This window comes from Ceratotherium simum, chromosome 25, assembly GCF_057802395.1.
Source record: "Ceratotherium simum simum isolate JZ-2026a chromosome 25, ASM5780239v1, whole genome shotgun sequence".
Lineage (NCBI taxonomy): Eukaryota > Metazoa > Chordata > Mammalia > Perissodactyla > Rhinocerotidae > Ceratotherium > Ceratotherium simum.
Window position 1 is genome coordinate 35601327 of NC_141924.1, and position 22306 is coordinate 35623632.

The window sequence follows — 22306 nt, forward strand, 5'->3', positions numbered from 1 at the left end:
TTAATTTTCCATTAGAAGAGGCCCTGTAATTGTGACATATGAGAAATTAGTTATAGTATAAATTAATTCAGTCTATAAAGGAAAAGCTATACCTTATCCATCTTTCTATCTGCCTAGCAACTAACTTGCACACAGTAAGTTGGCTTTTTCACTTACCAGCTGTTTAATGTTGGGCAAATTATTTACCTTCTCTCTACTTCAGTTTTCAATCCTTTTAAAATGTGTAAAATAACAATATAAAATAATAGAACACCTATAATGCCTAACATATAGTAAGGATTTAACAACTGCAGCCATTTTTGTATTTTTTTTTTTTTAAAAACGTGAAATGAACTCCATTATGCATAGTCTTAACGCTGTCTCAATTGCCATGGGCTAAGATTCACGTACCCTGAGGTGAGCCTATCTGTAGAAGTCTCTGTATTCAGGCCAAGATCAAGGTTCCAGGGGGTCACTGGCAGGAGGGGAAGATTCCAGAATTAACCACAAAACTAGACAACAATTTTCTGGGGGTGAGTCCAGGAAGTCCTCTTTTCCAGAATTCTAAATCTGTAACAGGTATTTTTTAATGTATTTTATTTCATAATATGTGAGGATTTTAGCGTGTCTTTATAAAGAAAAATTAATTTCCAAAAGATAAGAAGGGTATACAGTCCTAATTGATTTGAAGTTATTTCAAATAATTTTTAGCAATTTTTCAGTAATAACCATGAAGGAGGTTTCATCGACATGATTCTCTCCTGTTTCACTCTCTCAATTTAATTATCCTTGGAAAATATTCCTCTATCCAACCTAGACTCCCTCAGGGAGTGTTAATACAGTAGGTCATCCAAACTAGGGCCCTCCCCATAGAATAATGGAGAGTCTGATGATGTAAGTAGGTTGGCTTTCAAAATAACATGATCATAGCGGCCACATAAATGTTACTGCCACCTGTTGTTTATTTGTTTTTTGTGTAGTTTTAGACTTTGTGTCCCTGCCATATCTAAAAGTTTCTACTCTTTAGTAGAAAGACTCTAATTCTAATTCTACTGATGTATTAATTAAGGGACAAGTAGATGGTTTATTACCTCTACTAGTTTCATAGCAAAAGAAGCCCCAGTAAGTGGCATGATATTGATACATTGATGATAGAGGCTTGATGAACCCAATTAAACATTTTTTATATTATTGTAGTCACTGTTCTTTTTCAAAGCTATAAAACAGAAATGCTTATATCACATATGTCTATACATTCATAATGCGTTTCTCATTGTCTATTAATTTTCTGTATCCGATGATTTCTATATTTGTCAAGCTGAAGAAAACAGATATACTTCTGTTACACACAGAGATATCATATGAAATACTAAATATATATTAAAACATTCCTTGCATTATAAAAATCAATAAGTAAATATAAGTAAAAAAATTTTCTTTCACAACTTGAGTGACAACATATTAGACACTAATAAACCTGGCCCCAAACTTATTGTTTTCTCCAGGTAATAATTTAAACAAGTATCCCCATAGCCTGCTGAAGATTTAAAAGTTTTCTAAGTGGATACTTCATTAACGCAAAATTTTTATCTTTTATTGTACTGTCTTTAGAAAGATATCTTTTTATGTAGAAGAATTTCATTTGTAAATGGATCAGGGCCTCCATTCATAGATTTCTTTTAATTGAAAAGATAGGTAAAAGCATTACTTATTTATTCACACTGCAGTGGAGAAAGAAGTCAAGATAGGCATTATAGGTCTTCCCTATAAAATTAATTTTTAGTTTTAAACTATTTACATAAATGTTGATCTGTGGAAGCTCTTTTTTTTTTTGGAGTTGGAGTTGGAATTGGGGGTGGGGTTTGAAGCTAGAAGGGCCCTCAATTAGGCAAGTCACCTTGCTTACCAGAGCCTTAGTTTTGTCCTTCATGAACATTAGAAAGAAAAGCAAAACATGGAACGCTTCATGAACTTTCCTATCATCCCTGTGCAGGGGCCATCTTAATCTCCATATCGTTCCAATTTTAGTATGTGTGCTGCCCAAGTGAGCACTGGAAGCTCTTTTTAAGCATTTTTATTTTATCATGATATATATACAATATACACAAAATATTGCATATAGCAGGTGTTTATAATTTCGAGATTTATAAATAAAATACATTATAAATATAGAAATAATTATGGAAATTATAAATTGCATAAATTATATATAAAATATTTAAAATAATTATATAAATAAATATCCCATGTGACCTCTGATCATTAAAAAAAAATAGAACACTGCTCGTACATTAGAAGTCCTGCTCAAAAATCCTTTACTTCTCTTAGGGGTAACCACTATGTTGAAGTTTATAACCTTGACTTTCTTGACTTCCTTTATAATTTTTACCACCTAAGTATTCTGCAATATAGTTTAATTTTGTGTGCTTTTTAACTGTTCATAAATAGAACAATTCTGTAGGTATTCTTTTGTCTTCATTTATTCAATATTGTTTGGGACATTCATCTATGTTTCTGTGTTTAGATCTAGTTTTTAATTTTTTATTGCTGTACTGTATTCCACTGTATGATGTATTAGAGTTTATCCATTCCATTGTTGTTGGACACACAGGGTGTTTCCAGTTTTTGGCTATTAAAAACAACATTGCCCCGACTATCTTTGTACAAGAGCTTCTATAGGGCAAACGTCTAGATTTGTAATTGAAGGATCATATGATATGCACATCTTCAACTCTACTGTAATGTCAAATTGTTTTCCAAATGTTTATACTAAATTATATTCCAGTCAGCAAAATATAAGAGTTCCATTGGTTTATATATTCTCCAATACTCTCTTAGGCCTTTTTTATTTTAATTTGCATTTCTCTGCTACCAAATGAGATTAAGCACGTTTTTATATTCTCACAAGTTATTTGGGTTTCTTCTTTTGTGAAATACATCTTAAAGCCTCTTGTTTATTGTTTTCTATTAGGCTGTTTGTATTTTAATTATTTTAAGGAATTAGTTATATATTCTGGGTATGAGACCTTTGTCAGCTATATGTGTGGCAAATACCTTCTCCATCTCTGTGGTTTGTCGTTTCACTACTATTATGACAATTTTGGATTCACAGAGATTCTTAATTTTAATGTAAATATATTTATCAACATGACCAGTACTTTTTGCATATTTTTAAAGAAATAATTCCATATCCAAGGTTATGAATATATTATTCTACATTATCTTCTACAAGTTTTATATTTTTGCTTCTTACACTTAGGTCTTTGATGTAGACAGAATTAATTTTTCAAGTATAGATAATTAATTGTTTAAGTAAGATTTATTGAAAAGTCTTATCTATTCCCCACTGATTTAGAATGCAATCTCTCTTATAATATCAATTAACATATACGCATGGGCCTCTGTGAGTTGTCATTTTCTAGACTATTTTACTTTACTCCACACTATCATGCCCTACAGTTACTACCACACATACCCTACATCCCATCCCATCCCATCCATACCCTATAACACCATACCACACCACACTATATTCACTGTCTCATTTGCTTCAGCTCTATAATAAGTTGTGGTGTTTAGCAAGTTTGCCCACTTTATTCATTTTTGTTGAGTGTGTTTAGGCTATTTGTGGATTTTGATTTTCCACACAAATTTTAGATTCTGCTTGTCAGCTTCTGTAAACAAATACTTTTTAGGATTTAATTGAAATTGCATAGTATCAATAAGTTAATTTGAGAAGAATTTAAATCTTTGGAATTTAATCTTCCAATTCATGCATATCTTTGTAGCTTTTCTTTAACATTTTTGATAAAGTTTTATAATTTCTTCCAAAAGGTCTTGCCCATCTTTTGTGAGACACATTCTTCAGTAAATGATTAAAAAAATAAAACTATCACAGGTTGCAATTTTGTTTTTCTTTCTGGTTGATTGCCTATAAGGTTAGGTTTAAGATTAGAGTAAAGGGCAGTTTTGGTAAATTATTTTTCTAGGAATTTTTCATTTCCTCCAAATTTTCAAATGTATTGCCATAAAGTTATTCATAACATTCTCTTACTACAGTTTTAAGTCTGTATCATTTGTCATCTCATGCTGTTTTCATTCCTGATACTGATTATCTGCATTTTCTCTTTTATTTTCATGATCAGACTTGCCAGGGATTCATTAAATTAAAAAAAATTTAGCTTTATTGATGCATTGTTTTACATTTTTTCTATTTCATTAACTATTGCTCTGATACTACAATATGTATATATATTTTTTGTTATTGTTCAGTTGTTTTGTGTGTGTGTGTGAGGAAGACAAGCCCTGAGCTAACATCCACTGCCAATCCTTCTCTTTTTGCTGAGGAAGACTGGCCCTGGGCTAACATCCATGCCCATCTCCCTCCACTTTATATGGGATGCCACAGCATGGCTTGATAAGTGGTGCATGGGTCTGTACCGGGGATCCGAACCTGCAAACCCTGGGCCGCCGAAGCAGAGCACGCGAACTTAACCAATATACCACCCGGATGGCCCCTGGTCAGTTTTTTTTTTTTTTAATTTCATTATGATTTCTTTGACTCAAGAATTCTTTAGATGTTTCTTAATTTCCAATAAAATGAAGATTTTCTAGTTATCTTAGTGTTTTCATTTATAGTTTCTTAGCATTATATTCAGAAAACAAATTGCACATGATTTCAGTGTAAGTTCAAGTTTTGTAAATGTCCTGTGTGTGCTTGAGGATAATGTGCATTCTCCAGTTGCTGAGTATTCTATACGTGTCCTTTAAGCAAATGTTATTAAATTGGTTTATCAAATCATATCCTTGCTGATTTTTTGAGTGCCTCTTCTATAAATTATTAAGAAAGATATGTTAAAATTCTCCCAAATAGTTTGGAATTTTCAACTTCTTGATACTTCTTTGGTCTTTGCCTTATATTATTAAAAAAATTTAAATTAATAAAAATTCATTTTTTAGAGCAGTTTTAGATTTAAAACAAAATTAGGAGGAAGGTTGAAAGATTTTTCCATATATTCCCTGCCCCTACACATGCAAAGCCTCCCTCGTTATCAACATATCCCCCCTTCCCAGTGGTACATTTATACAGTTGATGAACCTATATTGACACATCATAATCACCCAAAGTCCATAGTTTACATTAGGGTTCACTCTTGGTGTCGTACCTTCAATGGGTTTGAAAAAATGTATAATGACATGTATCCATCATTATGTTATCATACAGAACAGTTTCACTTCTCTAAAAATCCTCTGTGCTCCATCTCTTCATCCCTTCTCCCTTGCCCCAACCCCTAGCAATACTGATCTTTTTACTGTCTCCATAGTTTTGCCTTTTCCAGAATGTCACATAGTTGGAATCATACAGTATGTAACCTTTTCAGATTGGCTTCTTTCACTGAGTAATATGCATTTAAGTTTTCTCCATGCCTTTTCGTGGCTTGGTAGATCATCTGCTTTTATTGCTAAATAATATTCCATTGTCTGGATGTGCTAGAGTTTATCCATTCACCTACTGAAGGACATCTTGTTTGCTTCCAAATTTTACCAAATATGAATAAAGCTGCTGTAAGTATCTGTGTGCAGGTTTTTCTGTGGACATAAGTTTCCAACTCATATTGGTAAATACCAAAAAGTGAGATTGCTGGATCATTTAGTAAGAGTATGTTTAGTCTTATAAGAAACCCCCAAACTGTCTTCCAAAGTGGCTGTACGATTTTGCATTCCTACCAGCAATGAATAAGAGTTCTGTTGCCCGACATCCTCAACAGCATTTGGTGTTGTCAGTGTTCTGGATTTAGGCCACTCTGTTAGGTGTGCAGTGGTATCTCATTGCTGTAATTTGCATTTTGTTGATGACATAGGATGTAGAGCATCCTTTCATATTCTTAATTGCCATCTGTATATCTTCTTTGGTGAACTGTCTGTTAAGGTATTTGGCCCATTTTTTAATTGGGTTGTTTGTTTTCTTCTTGTTGAGATTTAAGAAATCTTTGTATATTTTGGATAGCAGTCCTTTATTAAATAAGTGTTTTGCAAATATTTTCTCCCAGTCTGTGGCTTGTCTTTTCATTCTCATAACACTGGCTTTAGCAGATGAGAAATTTTTGATTTCATTGAAATTCAACTTGTTAGTTATTTCTTTCACGCATTGTGCTTCTGGTGCTGTATCTAAAAAGTCATAGCCATACCCAAGGTCATCTAGGTTTTCTCCTATATCATCATCTAGGAATTTTAGAATTTTGCATTTTACATTTAGGTCTGTGATCCATTTTGAGTTAATTTTTGTGAACGGTATAAGATCTGTGTCTAAATTCATTTTTGTTTTGTATGTGGATGTCCACTTGTTCCAGCACCATTTGTTGAAAAGAACATCTTTGCTCTGATGTATTGTCTTTGCTACTTTGTCAAAGATCAGTTGGCCATATTTGTCTGGGTCTATTTCTGGGCTATCTATTCTGTTCCATTGATCTACTTGTCTATTCTTTTGCCAATACCTGACTGCCTTGGTTACTAAGCTTTAAAGTAAGTCTTGAGAAGTGTTAAGTCCTCCAACTTTGTTCTTGTCCTTCAATATTGTGTTGGCTATTCTGGGTATTTTACCTCTCCATATAAACTCTAAAATCAGTTTGTCAATATCCACAAAATCACTTGCTGGGATTTCTTTGAATCTGTAGATCAAGTTAAAAAGAATTGAAATCTTGCCAATATTGAGTCTTCCTATACATGGCATGGAATATTTATCCATTTATTTAGTTCTCCTTTATTTCATCTGAGTTTTATAGTTTTTCTCATATAGATCTTACACATAGTTTATTAGATTTATATCTAAGTACTTAATTTTTTGGGTGCCACTGTAAATGGTATTGTGTGTTTAACTTCAAATTCCACTGGTACATTGCTAGTATATAGGAAAGTGATTAACTTCTGTATATTAGATCCTGCAACCTTGCTATAATTGCTTTAGTTTCAGAAGTCTTCTTGTCAATTTTTTTGGATTTTCTATATAGATGATCATGTCATCTGCTAACAAAGACAGTTTTATTTTTTTCATTCCCAATCTGTATACCTTTTATTTCCTTTTCTTGTCTTATTGCATTAGCTAGAACTTCCAGTACAAGGTTCAAAAGGAGTGTTGAGAGGCAAAATCCTTATCTTATACCTGATCTTAGTGGGAAAGCTTTGAATTTCTCACCATTAAGTATGATGTTAGCTGTAGGTTTTTTATAGATATTCTTTATCAAGTTGAGGAAGTTTCCTTGTATTCCTAGTTTATTGAGAATTTTTTTCATGACTGGGTGGATTTTTTCAAATGCTTTTTCTGCATCTATTGATATAATCATTTGATTTTTCTTTTTATGTGTTTTCTGTTTATGTGATGGATACATTAACTGATTTTTGCATGCTGAACCAGACTTGCATACTTGTGATAAATCCCACTTGGTTGTGGTGTATAATTCTTTTTATAAACTGTTGCATTTTCTTTGCTGATATTTTGTTGAGGATTTTTGCATCATGTTCACAAGAGATATGGGTCTGTAGTTTTCTCTTCTTGTAATGTCTTTGTCTGGTTTTGGTATTAGGGTAATTCTGTCTTTATAGGATGAGTTAGGAAGTATTCCTTCTGTTTCTATCCTCTGAAAGAGATTTTAAAAGATTTGTGTAATTTCTCCCTTAAATGTTTGGCGAAATTCCCCAAGAATCCTTCTGGAGCTGGTGCTTTCCCTTTTGGAAGGTGATTAATTATTGATTCAGTTTCTTTAATAGATATGGTCCTATCTGCTTGTCTATTTATTCTTATGCAATTTTTGGCAAATTTTGTCTTTCAAAGAATTGGTCCATTTCATCCAGGTTAAAAATTTGTGGGCATAGAGTTGTTCATTGCATGCCTTTATTATTCTTTTCATGTCCATAGGATCTCTAGTGATGTTCCCTCTTTCATTTCTGATATTAGTAATTTGTGTCCTCTCTCTTTTTTTCCTTAGTTAGCCTGGCTAGAGGCTTATTGATTTTATTGATCTTTTCAAAGGACTAGCTTTTGGTTTCATAGATTTTTCTCTATTGATTTCCTGTTTTCAATTTCATTGATTTCTTCTCTAATTCTTATTATTTCTGTTCCTCTGTTTACTTTGGATGTAAGTTGCTCTGGTTTTCTAATTTCCTAAGGTAGAAACTTAGATTACTGATTTTAGATTTTTCTTCTTTTCTAATATATGCATTCAATGCTATAAATTTCCCTCTATCCACTGTTTTTGCTGCATCCTACAAATTTTAATAAGTTGTGTTTTTCATTTCATTTTCATTTAGTTCAAAAGTTGTATTTAGTTCAAAATATTTTTAAATTTATCTTGCTATTTCTTCTTTGACCTATTTAGAAGTGTTGTTTAATCTCCATACCTTTGGAGATTTTCTAGTTATTTTTCTGGTGTTGATTTCTAGTTTAATTCTATTGTGGTCTGAGAGCAGATACCTTATATTATATTTGAGGCTATGTTATATTAGTTCATTAAAACTAAAAGTATTATATTTACAACTTTTTACCACTTTGAAGTGACACTAATGTTTAGTAAACATTTAGTAAATTTATTTTAGTAAATTACTAACTTTTAGTACATTTACTAATGTCTAGTAATGTTTTATTTTTTTGCCCTAAAGTCTATTTTGTCTTATTTTAATATAAGAACACCATCTTTCTTTTGGTTAGTGTTTTTGTGGTATATTTTTTCTACCCTTTTACTTTCAAACTTATTGCACCTTTATAATTTAAGTTTGGCTCTTGAAACAATTCTAGAAACAATTGTTATCTGCTAACTGGTTTATTTAACCATTTACATGTAACATAAGTACTGATATAGTTGAGTATATATATATATATATATATATATATATATATATATATATATATATATATATCATCTCATTTTGTGCTTTCTATTTACCTGAATACACTATGTTATTTTTCCTTACTTTCTTGGCTTCATTTTGGATTGAGCATTTCTTTTCTTTCTAGCATTTTCTTTTTACTTGTGTGGAAATAATATTGTTTGCATATATTCATTTTAGTTTTTACCCAGGAAATCATAACATATGTGGTTAACATAATCTAAAATTAACCAATTTTTCCCTCCTCCTAGAGAATATAAGTATCATAGAACATTTTAACTCAATTTAGCTCCATTCTGACTTATATATTAATATTTCTCTGTATTTTACTTGTGACATTTAATTTCACAAGATATTATTACTGCTATTCATTCTGTCAATTTATGTTTGATTTTACCAACATGTTTCCTATTTATGAATTTTTTCTATCTTCTTGCAATGTGAATCTTTCATTTGTGATTTTCTTGTGAAAAGAACTGTCCATGTAAATAAATTTCTTTAATAAGGGTCTGCTAGTAGCAAACTGAGTTTTTGTTAATATGAAAATGTCTGTATTTTGTTCTTATTCTGGTGAGTTCCACTTTGGCAATAACTTTCTTTCATTCATACAACTTTCAAACCATTGAAGATATTCTATTGTCTTCTGCCTTCTATTGTTGCTTTTAAGATATTAGCTGTCAGTTTAACTGCAACTTCATTGAAGATAATCTGTCTTCTTTTTCTGTCACTACTTTAAGATATTTTTCTGGGGCATACAGTTCGACTCTTATGATTCTAGCTGTGTATTTCTTTTAAAATATATCCTGCTTATGATTCACTCAGCTTCTTGAATCTATGGATTGATGTCTTTCATCCAGGAAAAGGAAATATTTTAGTTATTATCTGATTGGATGTTGTCATTGTTTCACCCTATCTTGCCAATCTTCCTGGAATTCCGATTAGACGTAACTTAAATCTTCTCTAACCTTCTTTATATATTTTTAAATCTTCTCTAACTTTCTTAATACATTTTTATTTCTTAAGTTTTTCACTTCTTTGCTTCTCTGCACTAGATTCTATATAATGTCTTCTCACATATTTCCAAGTTCATTATTTCTTCAGCTTTGTCTGATGTGCAGGTAAACTCATATTATAAATTTCAATTTCAATTAGTTTGTTTTTCATTTCTAAAATTTATGTTGTTTTCTTAAATCTGCTCTCCCCTACAGATAATTCCAAGATAGTTTTTATTCCTTAAAGTAAGCATATTTATCTTATAATCAGTGTCTAATAAAAATTAATATTCATTATTTGTATATTTTTCTGATGCCTACTATTTCTATTGGCCTGATTTCATGCTGTCTTACTTTACTATAAATGAAAATATATTTTTCCAGAGATATATGTTTTCAATTCTGGCAGGTATATAGAAGTGCTATCAGATTAGGATCATGTTAAATAAATTCACATCTTAAGACTGCTTTTTAAATTATCTTCTGAATTTATGTTTGTTTTAGCAGAAGAATTGACCTATCCCTCTTTATTTCTCAAAAAGAAATTCTATGTCATTTTTTAGCCTCCAATTCTTTCATTTTTTTCTGTCCAAATTTATTCCTCTATCCTAATATCAGAAATCTCATATAGCCCTTCTTTTCCCAAAAGTATGTCTGCACTTTTACTAATTTTTTTCCCTTTGTTTGCTTTTACGTACTCACTATAAACATCTTTCCTAAAGTCAAGGGATCGTATACAAATGAAGTATTCTCAATCTATGTAGAAGAAATAGTAACCAGAGTTGGCTTCCAATGTATTTCGCTATGTTGGAAAAATATTTTATTAAAACATTGTCTATCTGTTTTGAATGATACAAATTTAATAGAGCTTGGTGTAGAGGAGAGAGAACTGAATTAAGAAGCAGAAAAATTGGTCACTACCACTTTAAATCTCAGTTTCATCGATTGTAAAATGGGAATAATACATGTACTGCCAATCTGTGAGATAAAATATGAAATCATTTGAGTACTGTAAATAAAATCATTTTCTTGTTTCTGGAAGACACAAACCTTAGAAATGGCAATTTTGATTTTTTGTGTGTGTGAGGAAGATTAGCCCTGACTGAGCTAACATCTGTTGCCAATCCTCCTCGTTTTGCTGAGGCACATTGGCCCTGAGCTAACATCTGTGCCCGTCTTCCTCCATTTTATATGTGGGACGTCTTCTACAGCATGGCTTGATGAGCAGTGCATGGGTTTGCACCCAGGATCCAAACCACGAACCCCGGGCCACCTAAGCGGAGCATGCAAACTTAACCACTACGCCACCAGGCCAGCCCCAAAATGGCGATTTTGATTTTTGAGCCAAGCCCTATGTGATTTCAAGGCTTTTTTCTCTCTGCTATAAGAAAATGACATTTCCTGAGACAAGGTTTGTTTGTGCTAATTCACATAATACCTGTCTTAAAATCATAGCCACAGCCAGGCAAATTTGATACACTATTACAGTCTTAGAATATTGTAAGCTAGTGTTCCTTAAAAGTACTATATAGTTAATAATCAATAATTACACACTCATGGTTACTAACAGCATTCACAAAATGCATCACTCAAAAAGATGGGATAAAGTATACACAAGCTTAAACAACGGTTCATAAAAAAAGAATAATTCATTATATAGTTACATGTACCCATTATTGGTAGTTCATTTACTTCTGAAGTTGTGAAATTAAAGTTTTTCTATGTCAAGAACTCTGAGAGTTTGAGATTTGATCCTACTTTCAGGTAGGAAGCTAGCCTATTGCTTTATGAATGCTGGTAGAAGATGCAAAGACTCCCAGGTGAGGGACAAACGGCTCTATGATTCACAGCACAGCAAGTAGCATGAGCATTAGCATTTTTGCATTGGTTTTCTTTGCCTCTCAATTTACACAGGGGTGAAGTGAAGGAGTCTAGCTGGATACTGAGCTCCCGGGAGGTTTGTGCCACAGCTGAGAAACCCCAAGCTTAGGGAGCTCAAATACTTTATAATGGGTTGCAAATTAAACTTCCTTTTGTACTGATAAGAAAATATTAACTTTACTATTCTGGACAGCAAGCAAATCTGCCCTTTGCTTCAAAGGAGACATTATCTCTATATTCTAAGGCTATTTGGTATACAAATATTTTTGAAAAGGTAGTCTGGAACAAAAGGATAGTTAGTACTACACCTCCAGGATGTTCCAAAATGAAAGAGACCATGGAGAATTGTCTCACAACACTACCACCAGGTCAATTTTGAATGTGAAACCAATGATTTATCTCTCCTTTCCTTCTATTAGAAATCAGACTAAAGTAACCCTATAGATATTGTTAATCTAACCAAAATACTACATCCTATTTACTCTCTATGATTTTCAGTATTCAAGTTGTAAAAATTTTCTCTTTATAAAATTGTTTTCCTAATTTGAAAAACAAATAAAAAAACTAAGCAAGTCAATTTCCATTTAAGTTTAAAGGAGAACACAAAAAAGGCAAAGAAAAAAAATCAATAAGTTCTATCTTTAGGTCAAAATATGCTGTTTTATAATTCTTTTGTAGCACAGAAACACATGTAGCTAAAAATTATTTTAGTTTTTCAGTGAGCATAAATAAGAAATATGCTTTAAACAGTCACAAATTTATTTATTCTCCAAATGTGTGAAAAAGCTATTCTTCAAAAAGTATTTACCATAGGGAAAGTACAGTGTTATAGAGTACTGTGTTTTTTGACCACTTCATCCATAATTTCCTATGGCTAGAATGTTTATGGTGCTTTTTCTTTCCCATAATTTAACATCTGAATAAGTTTAGTAGAAATTTATAAATTCCTCTGAGACCAAATATGGAAAATTTTATTTCAAAATTATTTCTTATTTTCCAAAAGTTATCCACAAGAGAAAAAGAAATTCTTTGTTATTCATTACAGCTGGTATATTAAGAACATTTTAAAATGTCATTCATTTCCATATTCAGAAATATGACATTAAGGAGAATTTCATGGGAAAATATAGCTTCCTGATGAAGTGGAAACACTGTGCGCTTTGGAGTCAGCCCGATGTAGGTTCAAATTCACACTACTCTTATATAAGCTCAAAATCTTTGTTTCATTCTCCAAAAACAATGAAGATAATTATATTTTTCTCACAAAGATGTTGTGAAGATACAATGAGATATATAAAATCCCTAGAGAATATTCTGGTTGCTCAACAAATAGCATTCTATTCTCTTTTTCTCCTGAGGCAGCTACCTCGAAATATTCAGAATATATGTTAGACATCAATTCCTTAAGTATAGATATTTACTAGAGCTCCTTATCATATTAATTCCTAGGCTAAGGATAGGAAATTAGTCTTTATGTATTTATTATAGCTACACTCAGAGATAAATTCACCATGAAAATGCATTTCTTTCATAATAAAGAAAAAACACACAATTAATCATTTTTTTTCAAAAGAGAAAATTGAGATTCAGAAAAGTTTTTACTGATTTACCTAGAATGCAACAGCTAGTTAGTGACAAGTCAGGAATCTTCCATGTCTTACACTTGTGCCCTTTTCACCATATTGCTAACATAAAGGCAACCAGTGGGTTGAGTTGTCTGAGACCACAGCTGGGTGCTTTCCACATTCATAGGGTCAAGAAGGCCCACTGATATATTCTTTTGAGTTATAGACCCAGAAGACAGAATTAATTTCTTAAGTATCTACAGAAAAATGTCAGTACTTTAGGTCAGGTGAGTCCTGAGTAAATCTCAGGTTTATCACATTAGGTAACAACCCAAAATAGAAAGTGCTGTCTTTGGAATTTAATAGCTAATTGTATAGATAATGCATAATAACAGTAGACTAGGTTCACTATATTTTTATTCACTTAATCTAATTTTATGTTTAATTCATCTATTAAGTTTATAATGTCAATTGTAATTCATTTTTATGATTTTATCAATCGTATCTCATTTCTAGAATTGCTATCCAGTTTTTACAAAGCTTTCTATTTTCACTAGTGTCTTATTGTTTCATTACATTTTCAAATCCATTTTTGTGTACATAAATACATAATATTTTATGTATTTCATCAAATTGAAGATGCTTATTTATTCTGTATCTGATAAATCTACTACTTTCATGATTCAATAGACTGATTTTGTTGTTTGTTTTTTTGTTGATTCTTACTCTAGTGGCTTGTTTCCCAAGGTGTTTAGGGATTCTGTTATTGTTTTAGTTAGTTTATGTTCTTTATTTTTTTCTTTATGTTTCTTTATTTTTAGAGGTGTGAGTTTACATTATCCAACTCAGAAAAATTTTGACTGCTTCTGCCAGGTACTAGAGGACACATTCCCCCTTATCTTGGAGAGATAATTAAGCAATCACTTGCTACACCTATATATTTGTGCTTTCTTTTTATAATTTTTTAATATGTATTTTTTATTTATTTTTAATACAATTTATATATATATAAGATGTACAACTTGGTGATTTGATATACATACATATAGTGAAATGATGACTACAGACAAGCTAATTAACATATCATAACCTCACACAGTTTTCATTGTGTGTCTGATGAGAGCACCTGAAATCTACTCTCTTAGCAAATTTTCAGTATTCAATACAGTATTATTAACTACAGTCATCACGCTTTACATTAGATCTCTAGACTTACTCATCCTTATATTTAGGTTTTCTTGTCATTTCTGACTTCTTAGGAATTCTCTACTTTTGTTGCCAGCTGAAACTTTGATTTAAAAATACTTTTTGCAGGACTGATGTGGCCTAACTCCAAGACTGATTATAGAGCTACAGTAACTAAGACAGTGTGGTATTGGTGAGAGAATAGGCAAATAGATCAATGGAACAGACTGGACAACCCAGAAATAGACCCACACAAATAGAGTCAACTCATATCTGATAAAGGAGCAAAGGCAATACAATGGGGAAAAGATAAGTCTTTTCCAACTATTGGTGCTAGAGCAACTGGACCTCTTCATGCAAAAAAAAAGATCTAAACACTGACGTTACACATTCACAAAAATTAACTTAAAATGGACCATAGACCTAAATGCAAAAGTCAAAACTAAAAAACTCCTAGGAGATAACACAGTAGAAAATCTAGGTGACCTTGGGTTTGGTGATGACTGTTTAGATACAACAGCAAAGGCATGATGCAGGAAATAAATAATTAAAAACCTCTGCTCTGTGAAAGACACTGTCAAAGGCATGAGAAGATAAATCACAGACTGGGAGAATGTATTTCCAAAAGATACATCTGATAAAGGACTGTTATCCAAAATATACAAAGAACTCTTAAAATTCAACAATAAGGGCCGGCCCTGTGGTAGTAGTTAAGTTCAGAGTGCTCCGCTTCAGTGGTCCAGGTTTGGTTCCCGGGTGTGGACTTACACCACTTGTCAGTGGCTATGCTGTGACGGTGACCCGCATACAAAATAGAGGAAGATTGGCACAGATGTGAGCTCAGGGCGAATCTTCCTCAAGCAAAAAAGAGGAAGATTAGCAACAGATGTTAGCTTAGAGTGAATCTTCCTCAGCCAAAACAAAAACCTCAACAATAAGAAAACAAACAACCTGATTTTAAAAATGGGTAAAAAATTTAAAACAATAATGAGATACCACTACACATCTATTAGAATGGCCAAAATCCAGAACACTGACAACATCAAATGCTGATGAGACTGCGGAGCAACATAACTCTCATTCATTGCTACTGGGAATGCAAAATGGTACAGCCACTTTGGAAGACAGTTTGGCAGTTTCTTATAAAACTAAACACACTCTTATCATGTGATCCAGCAATTGCTCTCCTTGGCATTCACCCAAATGAGCTGAAAACTTATTTTTACACAAAAACCTGCACATGGATGTTTATAGCAGTTTTATTTGTAATTGCCAGAACTTGGAAGCAACCAAGACGTCCTTTAGTAGGTGAATGGCTAAATAAACGGTGGCAAACCAGACAATGAAATATTCAGCACTAAAAAGAGAGGAGCTACCAAGCCATGAAAAGATATGGAGGAACCTTAAATGCATATTACTAAGTAACAGAAGCCAATCTGAAAAGGCTACATACTGTATGATTCCAACTATGCGGCATTCTGGAAAAGGCAAAACTATGGAGACAGTATAAAGATCAGCAGTTCCTAGGGGTTAAGGCAGAGGGTGGGATGAAGAGGTGGAGCACAGATGATTTTTAGAGCAGTGAAACTATTCTGCATGATACCATAATGATGGATACATGTCATCATACATTTGTCCAAACCCATAGAATGTACAACACCAAGAGTGAACCCTAACGTAAACTATGGACTTTGGGTGATGATGTGTCAACGTAGGCCATTGATTGAAACAAATGCACCACTCTAGTGAAGGATGCTTATAGCGGGGGAGCGTGTGCATGTGTGAGGTATATGGGAACTCTCTGTACACTCTGCTCAATTTTGCTATGAACCTAAACTATGTTAAAATGTAAAGTCTATTTTAAAATATTTTTTTAATTTAGTATTTTAGGTGAGCTATACATGAATATTTAATTCACCACATTGCACGAAATAGAAATCTCTTTAACAATTACTGTGGAAGCAGAAGCTCAACATCCCAAGACCAACGGGTGATCAATTTTGGTGAGAGAGTATGTATCTGATATGGCTGGAGGGGATACGTGGAAGTAGAGATACGATTTTAGTAGCAGTAAGAGTTGCAGTTTTCTACCGAGGACTGATCTGCCCAGCACTGATCCACACACTCCCAATACATTATCTCACGAGGAGTCTGAGAGGTCTACAATATCATTGCCATTTTAAAGATAAGAATGCTTCATTCAGCCCAGAGAGGTTACAAATAACATCACATAGTAAGTGGTAGAGCTAGGAAATTAAAATTAGTCTGAAACTCCCACCAGAATATTTCTTAACTATCTAATCATAATTTTTTATCTTCCCACCAAAGAAAGAAAGTCCAGGTCCTAATTTTATCTACCTTCATATGCAGGATTTGGGAATCAAGAATTACTTTTAAACTTTGTATCAAAAACTAATTTTTGATGTAGTCACTGTTTACATATTTTCTTTCTACTTTTCATGGTGTCTTTTTGAGGCTGGATAGTATTGGGAGGACATACTTTGATGATGCTTCTTGATAACTTGATATCATAACCCATATAATTTTGTTATTTTGCTTTTCAATATTTCTCTTAATTCTTCAATTACTTCCGACTTTATCTTTATTTATCTACTATTTTTCCCTACCTTTACTTCAATTGGCTCTTTTCCCTTCTATATTTTTGTCACTGCTCATATTAGAATTAGAACATAGACAGCATCTCTGACAATAGTGAAAGAAGTTTAGGCACAGTCTATAAGGGCACTTCTTGGAAGGGTCATAGGGTAATGTCAGGGCTGTGGAGAGGGTGTTGATATTCAATGGGCCCCTTCACTATTGAATCTAGCCATTTGGTTTTTCTTAGCTTCACCTGCAAGCCCCAAGCTAGCCATTCTTGGATATGAGCTACTTCACTAACAGGAAGCATACTCCGGCATTCCATGGCTGAGGGAATATCTTCAACTTAGTTGTCTGTTTATCTTTTCCTGGAATTTTGCTTTTTAACTTGATTTTTCAATCTCACAAATTTTGTGCCTGTATTGGCTTGGATTTGAGATTCTCCACCATGTTCTGTCTCTATTACTCAAAGCATCAGTTCACAATGAGGTTTGCAGAACTGGAGAGATAACATTGCCTTGCTGAGCCTTACTTCTTCATCTATAAAATTTGGAGATCACAACAATTTCTTTGTCTTACTCTCAGAGTTGAACCATACTAAAAAATCGATGTGTAATAGCGTGATAGTAAAAATTTTTAAGCTTTATGGCATGGGCACTAACCAATCAGAAAGGACACTGGCTTTGAAGTGGAGCAGAGTTCTGGGGGCCCTACTGTGCAGGACACTAATCCTTTAGTAACTGAACATCATAGACTGGGAGGGGACTTCTCAGGGGGGAGCTAAGGCAGCCATAGTGGGTGGGGCAGCAGTAGTGCGGAGAGGCTCAAGGAAGTAGCTATTTACCACTCAGGTAAGAATGCATTTCAGTATTTCAACAACTGTTCCAGTCATACTTGCATATGACAATCTTATATAAGCTCGATTTAAATGCTCTCCAAATTTTAGAGCACTATATTATTTCATAGTATCTATGATGCTTTGATCTTGATCTTGCTGGAGAATGACAATTGAAGGTTTTCACATAATGTGTCAACTACCACCTGACTGACAGTAATTTTTAAGCTTCCATCTATTATGAGATGCATTCTGAATTCAGAGAGGTTAAAATGTGAAAAAATTGTATATCTTGGAATCAATAAAATACTGAATAAATTATTAATATTTTTATTAGCACACTACATTCTATAATATGAAATGTAATAATCCATAACAGTCAATCTGAGATCATTAAATTAGCCTACCTAGAACAAGAATTATGCTACATGATGTTTTATTGTTACTCTAATATAAATTTGATATATTTTACATGAATTGTTTAATTATTTTATTGAGTGTCTACTACTGCCGGGCATTATTCTAAGAGCTGAGGATCTAGCAGTGAACTAACAGAGCCCTGAGTTGCAGCAGCATACAGAATAAAGACATGTTAGTTAACAGCTGTTAAACATATACTTCTGCATGTGATAGCATTGAGGATGTCAGTCAGTCTTAGATTCAATGCGAGTATGTAAGAAGTGAACTATTCTTTGGTAAAGTCTAATCCAGTCCACTGTTTTCATATTGTGCTTTGTGAAGCCCTAGGAAGCTTTGCAAATGCATCTCAGTGGCTGCTATGGGAAGTAGCCAAGAGATCAGGCCCACTTCCTAAGCCAGAGCAGATGTACTCTTAGCTGTTTTACATGCAATACTGAATTTGGGGTAACATTTCATTTGAAGAAAGAGGTTTTCTGCTAAAATATAAGTTTGTAAAACATTGATCTGGTGGACAAAGCACTAATCTCAGCATGAAAATGTTTAAATTAAACTTCTAACTCTACTGCCCATTTATAATTTGACTTCAAATAACCAAACCATGTCTAAACACACGACTGACAAATGATTCCGAATGATTCTGCTCCTAGCTTTCAGTCAAACTGTGAAGAAAGCTATGCAAATTATCCTATTTGGGCTGCTGTGCATGGGACAGACTTCATCCCATGCTGTGATGATAAGGATTCTGGAACCATCCTGTATCCAGTATGTGTGGGTATCCTGTATCCATTATGTGTAGGGATCCTGTATCTGCTATGTGTAGGGATACTCATGCTTTTCCCTCCTTTCGGAGGCATATAAAAAAAGAATATCACAATAATAATGATTACAATATCTGCTGGGATTTGTGACATGCCCTTTACATTACATTAATTTTCATTTAATTATTATAAAAACTGAGTGATGCTTCCCATTTTTAAAGTGAGAACATGGAGGTTCAAAGAACTAAGTAGTTTGCTCATGGTGACAATGGTGGAGCTACGATTTAAAGCCAGTGGTCTGTCGTCTCTAATCTTTATCCTCATTACACTATGCCATGCTACCTCTCTACATCACTGTTCTATACCCCAGAAATGGTTAGATTAGGGAGATGGGGGATGGGCAGCAGTGTGTACCTCTCTGAGGTACGCAGAGGTACACAGGTAAGAAATTGTTACATACATAAACTTTAAAAATGCATTAAAACAATAAACCTGCCCGAAAATAAATTAGCATTTGTTCTCAAAACTAATAAATCACACAAACTTCTTATTTGAAAAAAAGAAATTTTTGTGTATTTCACTAGTTGTGAAACGCTACTATTAGAGTACCCAGAGAGATGTATATACACAAAATAACACAGTTTTATACCACCGCAGGATAAACAGCACATGTAACTCAGACTAAGGGGGCTGACAAATCCATGCAGGCAGACCAACCTTCCTGGCTAAGAACCAGGAGTTACGCTTGTTACATAGAACTCTCAAGGGTACTATGCAATCAGAGGTCACAATCGAGGCAACAGAAGCAATGTCACCATATCAGAGAATGGGCCAATTCAGATCTGGTCCCTGACAGTCACTGAGGTCAAGGCTTGCGGCAAATAATTGTATTAAACAGGAATATTCCCTGCACACTTTTAGAACTGTCATCTGAACAAACAAGTCCAGGTCATCTGTAGGTTAAATCTGAGTTCTTTTTCCTGGTACTTAGAGCTTACTTTCTAGTCTTAATCCTTTACAGTTTTTAATTTTCTTTTGATCAAGTAAATGCTTAATAATTTTTTGTTTTCTGAACTTAACAACAAACCTTCATTTAAATGCATGCATTTGCCATTTAATTCCATTTTATTATTTGTTCTGAAATGTAATTTTAAAATTCTGACTATAGTGATAATACAATTTAAACTTCACAGTTTTAATGTACAGTATAAAGTGCATTGTACTTGAAATAACAAGGAAAATAGTATTATATTCAAATTTTGTCAATTAATTACCATTTATGTATCATTGCTTGTACTTTATATAAAAGCAACTAAAGTGAGAATAATAATTTTGGATAAAAGATCCAAAATTTACAAGTACTAATTAATATATAACAAAAGGTATATTTATAAATAAGTAGCTAAAATATGTAGTTAAATCAAATAGGGAAAATAAAATATATATGGAATAGAGTTGCATTCTGGTTTATATGAGACACTTGATGTACAATATTAGTTCACGTTTTCCTCGCAGCAATTTGAAATTTATCAATTATTACCACCACGCTTTGAGAAATCTCAGATCACACTTAAAAACTTATTTTATTTTTAATTTTAGTCCATGTTGTTAATTTAAAACACCTTTAGTTATGCTACTATTTAGCATATTTTAATTATTGCTTAATTTAAATAAAAATCCTTGAGAGAGTATTATTTTTACCATAAATTTTACTTCTTTACATATTTTCCACAAATCATGCTGGTGCATTCTAGGGCTCTCTTTTGTTCACATAAATTCCAAAAAATTAGAAAATCAAGAGTTTGATGCTTGTTTTATTTTATATTAATTTATATTTCACTCTTGAAAATTCTTATATTTAATATTTAAATTACACACACATACAATACACACACAATTCCATGATATAGTTCCAAATGAAGCACACAATAAACCAAATTATAAAACTGTAATACTAAAACTGGCCATATTCAACATTCAACTGAATAAGAGTGAAACTCTGTTTTTTCACGGCTGTATAACTAAGTATATTACCAATAGAAAAGAGTGGTCCTTATGAATAATAAGACACATCACATTCTAAAACAAGATCTAAGATAATACTCTCCTTACTATTTAATCAACCCAATAGCTTTTAGTTGCTAATTTTATAATGATGAAATCATTATATATATAAATGAGATCAAAACTGAGAATTTATGTTGTTTGGTAAATTATATGATCCTTGTGCAAAGTATAAACCTCAGCTTAGTTTAAACAGCTCAGACTAAGCGTCAACTTCAGAGACTTTTCTCAATATTTACTTTTTTAAAATCATATTTTTAAGTTTAGTTCTAATATATTTTTAATCCATAAGTTTATTAACTGTACAAGGAGAAAAAGTATCAAATGTATGTTAAACATTAAAACTGTTATTTTAAGGAAACACTTCTTGACCTCATTAAAATAATTAACGTTTCATAACATTATATTTCACATACAAGTTATGGTAAAGCAAAAAATAAAATTATCAAAACAAACTATAGTCAATTACATTTTCAGATCAGCAAAATGCACTTGTAAGAGTCTTCCTTCCCCTAATCCAATTGCCAAAGGCATTTAGCAGCTCAAATAGGTGGTTAGAAACATTCCTGCCATACTTTCTGAAATGTACAGGGTTTTTTTTGTTGTTGTTGTTATTCTTTTACAATTTTCCCTTTTCTGTAGCTATAAATATTAATAAAGACGGAAGATTACACTCACACATATTCACAGGTAATTGGAGTTCCTTTTTAACATTGCTGTTCTCAAACTATTCTGGTGAGTTACTGAAATATTATTACTTGTGATTCATTTACCTAATTATTTATTTTATAAACTGAATTACCTTAAAGGAATAGAAATGAGGAATTGTACTGCAAGTTACTCTTTTTAGAGACACCTGGTGATTTTCCATCCTATTGGGCAATAAAATCAATAATTTTCATAGTTTTAAACATATTAAACAAATAGAAAGTAATATATTTCATTTTGATTTTTTCATATTTAAGATACATAATTTCACTTTAAAAGGAAGAATTTTAGTCAAACTGTCTTCTACTTCTTTAATGCTATGGCATTTGACTTGTTTCTAAAATTATCTGAGTTTCGCACTCTAAGGCCTGGGTCACAACCTTATTTAGGGACAGGAAATAGTTATCAGGTCACTGAGTGGTCAAATGAAAAGGATTTGAA

General features: G+C 32.6%; 1 protein-coding gene and 1 non-coding gene across 2 annotated transcripts in view; both read right to left on the bottom strand.

Moving 5' to 3' along the window:
* LRRIQ1 (leucine rich repeats and IQ motif containing 1) overlaps positions 1-22306 on the bottom strand; it is a 208314-nt gene that overhangs the window by 42356 nt on the left and 143652 nt on the right. The gene's annotated exons all lie outside the window — the stretch shown is intronic.
* On the bottom strand, positions 1928-2031 carry LOC147913772 (U6 spliceosomal RNA). The gene has a single exon (XR_015556418.1). It is a non-coding gene; the product is annotated as a U6 spliceosomal RNA (small nuclear RNA).